The sequence below is a fragment of the Centruroides vittatus genome, unplaced genomic scaffold (genome assembly GCF_030686945.1).
Source record: "Centruroides vittatus isolate TY-2023 unplaced genomic scaffold, ASM3068694v2 scaffold_490, whole genome shotgun sequence".
NCBI lineage: Eukaryota > Metazoa > Arthropoda > Arachnida > Scorpiones > Buthidae > Centruroides > Centruroides vittatus.
Genome location: NW_027122711.1, coordinates 2,576,839 through 2,591,484, shown reverse-complemented (window position 1 = coordinate 2,591,484; position 14,646 = coordinate 2,576,839). Strand labels below are relative to the sequence as shown.

At 34.3% G+C, this 14,646-nt stretch overlaps 1 non-coding gene across 1 annotated transcript; it reads left to right on the top strand.

Annotated features, from left to right (window-relative positions):
• The first annotated feature begins 5,095 nt into the window (after positions 1–5,095).
• LOC136989385 (U5 spliceosomal RNA) lies at positions 5,096–5,216 on the top strand. Its single transcript, XR_010882912.1, has one exon. It is a non-coding gene; the product is annotated as a U5 spliceosomal RNA (small nuclear RNA).
• The last annotated feature ends 9,430 nt before the right edge of the window (positions 5,217–14,646 follow it).

Genomic DNA, 14,646 nt, shown 5'->3' with positions numbered 1-14,646 from the left:
TAATACCTAAATAAAGGGGTGGCGAAATTTTCCTCCGCCCCGGGCGGCTGACAACCACGCTACGCCACTGTTAAGCATATTTGTAATTTTGATTGTCGGAACGTAGTGACGACTAATACCTGACTTCGTGCATTCCTTGTCAACAAAATAACTCTAAAATGAGTTGTCCGATCTTGATGAAATTTTCTACGACGACTCATCATCACTCAAAGATGAACTAATTAAAATTTCAACTTTCAAAAATGATCCGTTTTTGTAGAACTGGAGCTAGGGGTTTTTCTTCAGTATGGATCATTTTTGAGAGTTGAAATTTTAATCAGTTCATCCTTGAGTGATGGTGAGTCGTCGTAGAAAATTTCATCAAGATCGGACAACTCATTCTAGAGTTATAATGTTGACAAGGAATGCATGAAGTCAAGTGTTAGTCGCTTCCTGCACGCACGTGTAGAAGCGTCATCTAGTGATCGGAAAATATGACAAGCATTAAAACTGTATTTTTGAAAGGTAAATGTTATCGCTAACTAGGTACACAACAAATATAAAAAATCTTTATAGAATAATAAGTTAAAAAAAAGTTTTCTTTTTTAACTTATTATTCTATAACATAGAGCAGCAGTGATCAACATTGATGGCTTTACGATCCATTCTCTCCTTTGTCTTCCTATCGTTAGTACGAAATTTCGATCTCTAAATGAAGAAGCTGCACAGAGATTTCAGGTTGAGATGAAGTCGCTCAAATTCATCATCATCGATGAAATGTCAATGATTGGTGCAAGAATGCTTTACATGATCGAGAGAAGATTGAAGGAGATAAACTCCGAGAAAGATGAGCCGTTTGGTGGATTCTTTGTCTATTTGTTTGGTGATTTTCGTCAGCTTCCTCCTGTTAAAGATACTCCTCTCTTCTCGAGTGTTTTTATGATGTGATGTCCCAACAGGGCAGGGACCTTGTTGGGACATTACATTACATTTGCATTTGATTCTTTTGAGAAGTTCATTGAACTTAGTAATTCTCATAGACAAAATAGCGCAGATAGTTCCTTCACAGATGTCTTACAACATCTAGCTTCGGGTAATTTCTCTGATACAGAGCTGAACATTCTGACGACAAGAAATCGAGCCTCTTTATCCAGAGATGAACTTGATCGGTTCCAAACGGCAGTAGAGCTATATCCTATAAACGAGCAAGTTAAACAAAGCAATGAAGACTACTTACAGTCAACTGGATGCCCTCTTGCTTATATAGCATCTGAAAACACTCCAGATATTGCCCCGCCTTCGTCCAAAGCTGACTCAGCTCTCGGTCTCTCCAAGTATTTGGATCTCTCAGTTAATGTTAGAATCATGCTGAGAGTCAACTTATGGGTGTAAGGATGTCTCGTCAATGGTTCACTAGGAACTATACGCTACATTATATATGCTCCTAATGCTCACCCTCCAGCTCTTCCTCTGTTTATTTTAGTGGAATTCGATAGCTATCGGGGACCTTTCATCTATGGTAATCTGTTTCCAATAATCCCCATAACACGCTCTTCGAACGATGGCAGTATATTGCGATCTCGTAGACAGTTTCCCCTTACCTTAGCATACTCGATGACTATACATAAATCACAGGGATTAACTCTTCCAAAAATCAAAATAGATATATGGAAAAAAGACTCAACTATCGGTCTTACCTATGTTACATTGAGTCGAGTGAAAAAAATAACTGACAGTATTTTTAAAGAGTTACAATAAAAATTGCTACGAGTCAATCTGTAAATCCAAGGCCCATAGCGATAGTCAGAATTTCATGAAACATTGGCATAGCAATTAATTAATGGCTTATTCTGACCTTATATTTGTACCTTTAAATGATCCAATAGAAATCAAATATATTGTTGAGAACGAATGATTGTTTTTTTTTCCCGAGATCCTGAAAAACAATCATTCGTTGAGAACGAATGATTGTTTTTCAGCTTCGTTCCGACTACACGCTGATACAACGTTACTTAACTAGTTAAATTATGTCTTATCATATCAAAAGACGTCATGGCACCGCTGTCGAAAATGATGGCATTGGAGGGGTTTCCAACCGGGAACATGAAAGCAAAGGAACATACGATCGTCACGGGTAATAAAAAATACAGAGGATGAATAGAGATGGCCACTGCCTGTAAATACGTTATTCTATTTTAAGAAAATTTCCTCCAGAGAAATATTATATGAACTTTCAATATATTAACAAATATAATATAATTTGATAATAATAATTGTCATTGTACTTCTTCGTGCAGATATATAGAGTAGCACCTTCCTTTATAGCCAGACATTTGCCAACAATATCGAATCGTCATTGATTCACGTGACTGGCATCCGTCTTGGCACTTACGAATCCTTCATTTCACTTTGTAAGCATGTTAGGTATTGAGAATATCACACTGTTGGCATAATATATATGGCTGCCGTAATCAGCGAACCAACGATAAATTATTTGGCGGAATAACAACAAGAGAAAAAGAAACATTTAATTTCACGTAATAGGAAGAAAACATTGGATAATTTATGCTTATTCAGAAATTTGTGAGGCAACGTTACGTGTAATTGAGTTTTCATTTAGTGCTATGTGATTTCGTTAAATTAATTCTTACCATAAAAAGAATTGATTTAGTGTAAAAATTAATGGCGCGCACTATTGCTAATACGGCTCTTAATTATCCGACATACCTACTTCACTTTTTTAAAAACTTTTTCCGCCTTGTCGACACTGTTTTAGCAAGCCCACTATGGGTTCGGCCAGGCCCACAATGGGACGGCCGGGTGAAGGACGGTGCCCGACATATCAGGACGGACCATCCCCGAAAAATTCCTGGGGATTTTTCGATCCGTCCGGATTCGTTCTCGGGTCCCCCAGAGTGGTAGGTTGACATCTTGACTGCTCGGCCATCCGGCATACCCACTAATGTAAGGGCACTAAGAGGGCCTCTTTAGTAGGCCCATTATGGGTTCGGCCAGACCCACAATGGGGCGACCGGGTGGTGAGGGACGGGGCCCGACATATCCGAACGGACCACTCCCCGAAAAATTCCTGGGGATTATTCGACCCGTTCGGATTCGATCCCGGGTCCACCAGAGCAGTAGGCTGCTACCTTCACCGCTCGGCCATCCGGCCGTTGAGTGGTAGGTTGACACCTTGACTGCTCGGCCATCCGGCATACCCACTAATGTAATTGCCTACGCGTTTTCGTTAGTTATGTCATTATGCCGTTTCGACATTTACTCTGATTTTATTTTGTGCACAGGTTTATTCGTATACGGCAACGCCACACATAAACGATCTTCCGAGGGAAATGCCTCCCGGGAGGTCTTTCATTGGCCCCTATTTAGGTGTTACAAACGTAAAAAACCCGGATAATTCCACGAGGCCAGCCCGTTGGCGAAGTACGAACCCACGACTAACTACTAGTGTTGCGTTAAAGCCTGTCTAAAGGCAATGGATAAGTCCATACATTCGGTAATCTTGTATTCTCGCTAATCTAGTGTATTTGTAATTAAATTTTGCATAACCATTTCGAATTCTTTCGTAGTATATGATGTATGTATGTCAGATTTTATTTAACATAAAATTGATGTCAATCATTCTCTTCTTCATTTAAAAATTCATAAATTTAATAAAAATACTTTTCTAAAACTTTATATCAATAGTACGATATACACGAAATAGTAACAATTAATTACTGAATCTTTTGAAATTTTTCTGCGCAAACATAAAATTTAACACAAAACTTACTGCATAAATTAAGTAGTCTTATACGTTACTCATAAAGTGACCGTAAGCAAAATTTCCTTATGAGCGACTTTAGAAGAATGGTTTGAAAGAATACGGCATTGCGACACGTGGGCAATCTGTCAAGGGGAAACTCCCGAGAGGACTTTCTATTGTAAATTGGTGTCTACTTGACCAATGAAATTGTGCTATTTCGTACCGTCCGACTACCACGATAAACGCGACAATGGTAGGCTGAAATAACCACTCTTTATATGGTTTTCAGTTTAATGTTCTTATAGTATAGTATTTGATTTATATAACTACGAAGGTTATCTTACGTAAGAGTTTATCACTCCAAGTAACTAAAGATAATCTTTGTAGTTATATAAATCAAATGCTATAATGTAATATTATAGCTCAGGGGTGGGTAAGCAAGAGTTCAGTGGGAGCCGAAATGTAGGTTTTGCAAGATGCATGGGAGCCGCAGTTCTGTACTGTCGTGGCGGAGAGTATGGTAAGGCGCGCGATTTTATTATATAATATAAATATAATATAAAACAAATATTGAATTTTTTTAATAAACATATTTTCACAAAATTATAAAAATAAAATTGTAAAAACAATAATAAAAAACAGAAATTAACACTTTCAGCAAGAGCCGCATGTAACTCAAAAAGAGCCGCATTTGCCCATGTCTGTTATAGATGGTTAGAAGTACGAAATAATCTATTAGATCATTTCGTACTTTCAATCTTAATAGTGTTGTTTTTTGCCCTGGCAACGCAGGGCTCATCTGCTAGTAATAAAATAAAATTTAAAAAAATATATATTTTAAAACGTTTATATTTGTTTTTGTAAGTCTCAACGCTTGGAAGAAATAATTAAAAAAAAATTAAAACAGTTTCGAGTCGGAATGAATTGTAGCGATGTTACTAATGCCGTCGATTCCTAAATAATTCGATACAATACTAAAAAATAAATGTAAAAATTTAAATATTTCGTTGACATTTCGAAGAGTATTTCTTTTGTTCGTTTGTATTTTATTGTGAAATAACAAACAAAGGTGTGACAAAATTCGATGCGTAAGAAATATAACGACGTTGACGTTAGCGCCATCTGTCGAGAAGTTACTAAAATTTTCCTACTTAACGCTTAGAAAAAGTTAAAATACTCATTGTTCCATATCTTTAAGAAATATTCGATAACTCGGCGTATTATTTCGAATGGCTTTACAGTTTACGAAACTGTTTAAAACTTTTGCGAAGAGAGAAATATAACTACAATGACACCAGAGAGACGAAAGCAACTGTCCAAAGGACCCTCTTCGGCCAGAATGTCCTCTAACTCTAACTCAGGTTTCCCTTCATTCTATACGTGCTAATCTTTCGCCTTTTACTAAAGATTACCGTGGAGGGGAGCACTACAATGAGCCTATAGGCAATTTTTGAAATCCTGCTTTATGCAGGATGGTTTATAAATCAAAAAGCAGTTCAATTAACGTAGAAGCAGAATTTAACAAGTCACGCTATGGGCGCGTTTCTTTATGCAGCGCTCGAGAAGCGCTTTACAGCGAACTATCCTTTACTCGTTTCTAAATGTAGCGAACCGCTTCTAAACGTTTGCTGCAAGAGGTCGCTGCAGCAAAGATAAAGCAGCTTTTACGTCCGCTACACGTGTAACGCAAAATCAAAATGGACGCTTGTGTGTATAACAGTGGCGTAGCGTAGTGGGGGAAGCAGGGGCGGCACTTTTTCACAACAAATAATAATAATATCTTGTAAAAATTTGAACCATTTCATTTCATATTTTTGTCACATCTACGATTCGGACCGATTGAAACGAGCACGGAATTTTTCATTATTTATTCTGTGACGAAACTGGGGAATCCCCTTTCTTTAAATGAATATATAATAATGACATCTTGCTCATTGTAGCGACTGACAACACCGTCTGTACTGACTTGTAGGGATTCCCCGTATTTTATTTAAGGGGGCGGCAAAATTTTCCTCCGCCCCGGGCGGCTGACACCCACGCTACACCACTGCACAGAACACACTTATTGCAGTCAACTTTCTCACTTGCCTTTACAGCTGATAAACGAGTGATAACAATGAATCGCTGTCATTAAACATAATAACAATCGCTTGTTTCTGGAACAATAAACGAGTTATCTTCGATTAATAGAACTGGACTCTGCTGCACTGTCATACAAGTACATAACTGATGTAACGAAAGCTCTCCCTGCCTTCATCAGAATTTTTAATACACGAGTCATGCCGAGCATTCTTTTATTCAGCAATTGCTACCGGAAGTGACGTTTTTGCTGCTGACGTTGAAAACACTTTTGCTGAGAAAGAGCTATCTCAAAATGGCTGATATAAACACTGATTCTCTTACTGCTATATTTACACGTTTATTCAATATTATTAGAAGAAAAGCTATTAAGATCGATGTTGTTTATAAGAAAACGAGGAAATGCGTGCAAAAATCGTTGGTTTCGTTCAAGATATCGTACTGCAGTATTCGAATGAAATCTTTAAAAACCATTTTCGCATTTCACGATTAACAGTCGAGGTAAATGGAAGTAGATTGTGATTTAGCTTGTTACGCTGCACTAATTTGTAACAAAATATTCAGATTAGGGATGGAAATTTATATTTTCTTTTCTTTGTGTTGAAAACTTATAAAAATAAACAATAATACGTTAGGTATGTCCCTAACGTTTATAAAAAATTTTCGGCCGAAACAGCACGCATTCAAATAAGGCCAACAAATACTGCTTTGACCGGATTTTCTCGCTTTGTCTACATTTTTTCTATAAGTACCCATTAAATTTTTCCACTTGTGTGCACAATTGTCACCATTGAAAGAATGTTCTTTTTCACACAATGCCAGGTACTTTGTCCCATATTTTCTTTTTTATTACAGGCATACAAAATTCTTTTGCCAACTCTGTGCGCTGAGAAATTAGTAATTTTGTTGCACTATCTGTCCATACTTGCTTTGTAAATTATACATCACATGTTTTACAAGTTATTATCATTGATAGCAATGACTCTAAATAATAAATTGTCCTTAGTTTCTTTTGGTTCGCATTGTTTTGTACCATGATGCATGTCATTAAATGTGACTTCTATCCCATTATCAACTTCTATCAAAAAGAAATAAACAGTGCAGTTATAGCGTTCCCGATGAATCCTCAAAATGTCTCTCTAATAGTAGTAAATTTATTTTGAATGCCAAATGTCCTATATTGAAAATGATAATTATACATTTAATAAAATGTTACAATTTTAATTAACATGCATAATACAAAATAAAGGTCACAGAAAAATTCAATATTTTACATATAACTAGAGCAATAATGAGTTAATATACACCTATCTATTTTCTGTTAACACTATGTATTTTTATATGATTTAATGAGAATAAATCTACTTCAGAAGGCAAAATTTTATTGTCTTTCAAATATTACAGTAGATTGCTAGCTAGAATCTGTAAATAAAAAATTAACACCTATTTCATAAACCCACTTTTGACCGTAAGTTTGACTTCATGAACAAAGATAATAATAGATTCCTATATTTCGTTTTTTATTATATATTGCACATTTATTAAAAAGATACTTGAAGCAAAGGAGTTAACAATCTGCTCATTTAAAATGAAAAAAAAACTGATTATTTGGTTGTCGAAAAAATACTTTCTCATGGAGATGTCCATCTTGTAAGCACTATTTTTAGCGTGGTCCAGAGGTGCTTCTAGTGTGCTGACAGTAGGCTTAATTAAACACATGCACTAAAAGCGCGCTGAATAAAATAATGCGCGGACTGCTACAGACCAATTAAAAAATAATGGTAAAAATGAAAAAAAAATTAGAAAGTTGACAACGTCCATTAATTAACCCTTTCCATGCAGTTATACGCCTTTAGGCGTATGTCACGTGACTTGCCGTTAATTCGTGATGCGGCATACGCCTTTAGGCGTAATTAATCAAAAAAAATTTGATTATTTTGCGTTATATTCGATTTTCCAGCGATCTTAGCTTTGATTCGCTCTTCTATAAGTCGATTGACTTTCTTTAAGCCAAAAAGTGTTTTGTGACCACCCCTGGGCCATAAATATTTCGGTAAAATGATAAACTTTTTCGCGCTGCTTTACGATAACAATCGACTCCGCTCCCGGCCAAGTAATTAGAGACATAGTGTAAATAGCAATAACTTCTCCCCCGCTATAGCTAGAGAGCTGCGGTTTCTTTTATTCTTGTATCTAACAAATGTACAAAGTTTAGCGATTTTCTGTAAATTATTTTTTTTTTGTTCGTAAGCTTCAAATTTTAATATTTTAAATTTCTATTAAACTAAAAATTAAACAAACAACAATCTTAATGTTCTTAATCAAACACAAAAAACAGATTAAACATAGCGCGATTTTGAAGCGAAATATCGCGATTTAACCTCTTGAGATCCACTACTAAAAAAATTTTTTTTTAATTGAAGTTTTGTTATATTATTGACCTTTGGGTGTCACTTGTTAGTAAATTATCATTTTTTTCAATTTTTTTGTATTTGGTCATTAAAAAATGGTGTGTGTCATATATGACACAATGGATCTCTACCTGTACAAAATGCAAACTGTTCTGTTCATGTAAAAATGGTTTATTTGACTGTTTTTATACAATAATTGACATTTTATATTTACATATGACATGCTTTGAAGCACTTTTTATTTGTCACAAGGCACAGATGGATTTTGCATTTGATACAGTACACTGTAGCTCATACACTTTTATATCAGTGCATTTGGCTGCAGTGATTTTTGCCATTTGCAATGATTTCTGGCATGTGTTTTGCTCCACTTTCGCATTGTATTTTTCTGGGATGTAAAGTTGGAGTATTTTTTTATTATTTTCCTTTTCTTCGTCATCTTCACTATTTATTTTTTTTATTTTCTGTACTATCTGAATGTTTTTTTTACACTTTTTTTTACACTTTTACTTTAATTTCAAATATTGAAGTGGGTTATTCTTCTTCTTTTTTATTGCTCTGCTATCTCTTCTGTAGACTATTCAAAAATTGTTTTCATTTCATCAGCAGTAAAGTTCAAAAGTTTTTCCAGGTGAATCAGTGATATTTGATTTGTGCATGTCATCATCAAGCACTGACATCAAAGAGATTTTCAGGAATATAATTCAAGAAATATTCTTCAGACTCACACTCCTTACCCTTTCAGGGTTCTTCCTGAAATGCAGGAGCTGGTAGCAAGGGCTTAAATCTATTTGTATGGTGTGATGGTGGAGCCTGTTACTGCACTGATATCAAGAAATCTTTCTCTATTTACATAGCTGAAGCATCATTTTCATCATCGTCAAATGTATCATCTAATGACTTACATTCTTCAGGACAATTTGGTTGATAAATGTTCTGACTGGTTTAAATGTTTGGTCACTGTCTTCATCACTGGACCTGCCTTCCAGTCCACACAAATTTCTATCAATATCAAGTGTCCTATCATGTTTCTTTCCTTATTTTATCTGTTGACACTGAAAAATTTATAATAAATGTCAATGATTTAGTTTTAATATATAATTTATGATATTAATAATTTATAAATTCTTAACAAACAAAATCTTGCAGACCAGATAAATAACTATACAAAAACAAACCACAGAAATTAATTTATTAATTTATTAATAAAAATAAATAATTATTTTTATTAATAAATTAATTTAATAAAAAATGAAAATAAATAACAGAATACATATTGCTGACTAAATGACGAAATAACTATAAAAGTAAATAACTTGAAAATATGAAAACAGTTCATAGGCTGTAATGTAATTATTGTAACATTAAGAACCAACGTGTCATATACGACACATTTAAATTTTAGCTCATCTCATGAAATACTGTTATTAATATAGTTTTTAAAAAATACTCTTACATAAACTTAGAAGTCTCCTGAACAAAATCACGTTTAAATTGTAAAATTATAATCAATAGTAATAGAGAAAAATGAATACTTACATGAAACAGTCATACTTGTGATCACTTCCAAAAACATGTGCTCAGACAATCACTCATATTTTCCTTTCTTTCTATCACAGTGGGATGCATGTAGTCAAATAAGCTTCACTAAACTCTACTGATGAAATTAATAACTAATATAATTGTTTAGGAAGCAAAAAAACAAGAGCTGCTTCTCATTATTTGGAAGGAAAATTGTGTGTCATATACGACACTCGGCATCCCAAGAGGATAAAACGTCCTCCCGGAAGGCATTCTTTCCCTGTGCGCGTATTGGTCAATCTATAAGACCGGCTCTTCGGTCGCCTAGTGATAAAAAAACAAGCTATTCGGAGAATAGTGCCTACTTGTGCCATACACTCAATATTAACACCCAATAAAAAAAAACACGTGGGCGGATGGGAATTCCTCCCGGAAGGACTTCCTAAAGAAAACTCCACGTAGCTCAGCACTTTGGCGAGGCGCGAACCCGAGATCAATGTTCAGTAGTTTTATCCACTCGGTCACTGGTGGGCCTCTTTACAAGATATGGTTGATCGAGGGTGTTTCTTAGAAGGTAGCAAACTAACATCTGTATTTTACAAAACATGTTTTATAAATAAAATTGATTTTCCTCGCAAAACTTTGAGGATACTGAATGTTATGTAATAAATGGAAAGGGATATGCATAATTGTTAGTGTTATCAGGAGGGAAGGGGTGAAAATTTCCTTAAAATGCATTATATAATTTATGGACAGCTCATTATCTTAAACTGCGGATTATCGAAAACAGTTTTAAAAAATCAGCAACGAGTTGCTTAACTTTCCTGGCAACATTTAAAATCACTTATGTGGCGCCTTATGTTATGAGATTTTGTTATAAAAACTTCATATATTTTTAATATAGAATATCAAAAGACTTAATTTTGAGGGTAGAGTCGAGTTTTATAAAACACTATAAATGCTAAAAACAAGTAAAATCTTTATTAAGTCTGATACCTCACGAGATATATCACGTGACCACACTCCACCTCTCCATTTCCTTGACCATTCACAGCCAAAATTTAATAGCACCAATGCACCTTATATACAAGCTACCGTGCCAAATTTCATTTCTTACTGATGAAAGAGCGAAAATAAATTTTCAACAGACTACCTATATTATCAAAATTACTTTATTAATACAAAGAGAAACATGCCAAGCGAAAACCATTTTATTAAACAGTATATTATTAAGTTACTCGTAGATAACGACAACAGAATAATTCTTTGATAGTAATACAGTATATATATATATATATATATATATATAAGAAGACCACCGTCAAATTAATGAGATACAACATCTTATAATCCATTATTTTTTTGTTAGTTAAAAGTAAATAATTCTTAATATTTAGAATCATTCGTGACATGGCACCCAGACACGTAGACTTGCACTACATGTCTAGATGCCACGCAATGATCATCGAAGATATATGAAAGGATTTTGTAAATAATTATGTTTATAGTAGGAATTATTATGTAAAAGAAATTACTTTTAGTAACAACAAAGATAATAAAGAAGGAATTATATTATAAATGATTCGTTGCAACGAATTTAGATTATCCACTGACATTTTTCGAATATTCTTCTTTTTTTCACTCGAAACAAGAGAGAGATATTCGAAGAGTAAACCGTTATTCATGTTATTTCCACAAAAATGTCTAAAAATTATATATTTCTCATACTGCAAAGTTAAATTGATATTAAAGTATGTTATATAACGTTTGCAACGTTGAGGACCTTCACCTGGAATGATGCAGTAAATAATTTTCAATCACGTTATTAAAATAAATAATTATAGAAAATGTAAAGCGTTAAAATTACCTAAATGTTGTAATGTCATCAAGCTGAGAATTATGTTCATTAAATTCATCTTGAAAATCTTTAAGTATTAGGTTATTATATCGTGTGAAAAACTCACAAACCTGATAAAGTATCACTATCCTAATTTTACGAATGTTATATAAATTTTCGAAATTCTTACCTTAAAATTTTCAAAAAAATGGAAATATTTAATTAACGAATTTGAGCTTAATATTTAATTAACGAACGAATTTACCTGCATATCACATTGTCGCATATCCTGCTTTCAAAATGGCATATTTGAAACCGTAATACAATAGTTGAAAACATAGCAAAAAATGTCGAATTAAATATAAATATTTTGCTTCGAATTCAATCTTGTTATTAAAAAACAATTTAAAACTTGCATTACAATTTAATTAAAAATAATATTTAAATTTTTAAAAGTTTAGAATTCGAATAGTACTAGCAAGATCGAATATTGTCTGTACCACGTGATTGGGAATTACTACGCCATTTGAATATAGTCCCAATTAAATGTATGAGAAATCGGTTAATCCGGCACCTACGAAACCAAATTTGATAAGTTTTGCGTCATCCGCACGTTTCAGACGTTGTCGTCCATTATGCTTCCGATTTATATACTTACGCTGATTAATTCGGTATGAAGATAACACGTTGCATGACTACGCCGTATTATTGAAAAATTTGTAAATATCAGCATTCACAACGATTCGTGTGCATTTAATTATTTCCCTACGTATACTGTAAATATAAGTTTTATGATTTACAAAAGCTTTACATGATCAGAATTTATTTTTATTCCTCTACCTTCTGGATACCAAAACTGGCGTTTTTAGCAAGCCCGAAAAAGAGGGGCAAAGCGATGAGGGACGGGACCCGTCTTGAACAGACTACCGCCAGAAATTTCCTGGGATTCGTTTCCGGATCCATAAAGTCCGCCCAAATACCGTGGCTTTCGACGTGACGTCAGACCGACACTTCCTAGCGATGTCACGTTAATTTATATAGTCACGTGACTGGTTTCCTCCGATGATCGCGTAATGTCACCGCTTGTCAAACAGCTTTCTGTTTCGTATTTCCAACATAGCGAAGACATGGCCGAAACGTGACGAAGATCACAGCGTGCACAAATGCGTGCCCTCTTTGTGGCCTATGGCGCATGCTCCATTCTCGCAAACTTTGGAAGTGCGCATGAGCGTCGCTGAAAAATCTAACTTCTGAGAGGCGTCGAATGGACCGCCTACTTTCTATGACGTAGAAACACAAATGAAAATACAGTAGTAATATGTTTTTAAAAATTAATTACAGGTGTAATAATATTATTTTACCAAATAAAGCCATTAAGCACAGCCCACCAGTGGTGATGGAACACCATTGAACTTGGGTTTGCGTCTGCCAACAAGCTGGCCACATGAATTCACGTGTCTAACACAAAAAAATAGGAGTCAGTTTCCCACAGAAAGTCCTTCTGAGAGGCATCACTTCCACCCTTAGCAGGTTGCCCATGAGTTGTGTTGCCGTATCCCGTCAAACCAATCCGAATCAAACCTTAATTAAGTAAAATATTTTGAGAAGTGAAGAGTAAATTATATTCAAATGAGCTATGCCTAGCTGCAATTTTTGGTCACAATGCCCTCAACGTTAGTAGTAATTTGCCCCTGCACATCATACTTTACCTGTTAACAATACATTCATACTAGTCATCTATCTAACTTCGTTCAGGAGAGAATTTTTGAATTAAAATAACGTGACTTCTGGTTCAAATTGAAAGTTCTTTTACAGTTAACCGCGACCTCCTGCCACTACGCTATTCATATCTGGTCTTGACTTTTATCTAACTCCGTTCTCGAGATTAAGGAACGATAGACAGACAGACAGGCAGACAGACGCCAGTGGAAATTAGATATACATGATGGGTAGGTTCAGGACAGACCACCAGAAGAAATACAACGTTTTGGCCAGGCAAACAAATCTATGACAGCTTTTTTTAATATTTCTGTCATTGTTTCTTTCCACCACATGAATACTAAGAGAATAATTTTTTATATACTTCATGGGTTTGGTTACGTTCACAATGAGGGATTAGCCAAATTTAAATTTAATATATTCGAACATTTTTGAATAGACGATGCTTAAGAGAGATATTTGGAATCCGCATTGTTTTGTAAAAACTTGTTTGGCAAATATAACAATACTCAATCACATAACAACAACAATATAACAATTGATACCGGTGGGAGTTTGAAAAACCGTTATTATCCTAATTTTACGAATTTTATATAAATTTTCGAAATTCTTACCTTAAAATTTTCAAAAAATAAAAATATTTTATTAACGAATTTGAGCTTAATATTTAATTAACGAACAAATTTACCTGCATATCACATTGTCGCATATCCTGCTTTCAAAATGGCATATTTGAAACCGTAATACAATAGTTGAAAACATAGCAAAAAATGTCGAATTAAATATAAATATTTTGCTTCGAATTCAATCCTGTTATTAAAAAACAATTTAAAACTTGCATTACAATTTAATTAAAAATAATATTTAAATTTTTAAAAGTTTAGAATTCGAATAGTACTAGCAAGATCGAATATTGTCTGTACCACGTGATTGGGAATTACTACGCCATTTGAATATAGTCCCAATTAAGTGTATGAGAAATCGGTTAATCCGGCACCTACGATTTATAACCGTAGGTGCTGTTACCTATTTATAACCGTACTAGACTTTAAATCTTTATATCTTTCTATCAAACTCCCACCGGTATTTTGCGCAATAAGGGATACACTCATGAACATCACTTATAACAATTGATTCTTCTTCCCGTTATGATGGTAAAGACATCTCTTAGTAAAAGTGTAAGAGGGAAGAGAAAACAGCACAAAAGAAGTGTAGATTTAAGAAAGAAAATCAAAGAGACCTTCGATAAAATGATGGATTCCGTGCACTTTTCATTAAAAAATAAATTGCGAAAAAAGAAAATTGTAATCAAAAAGAAAATACGGTCGAATCGTGAA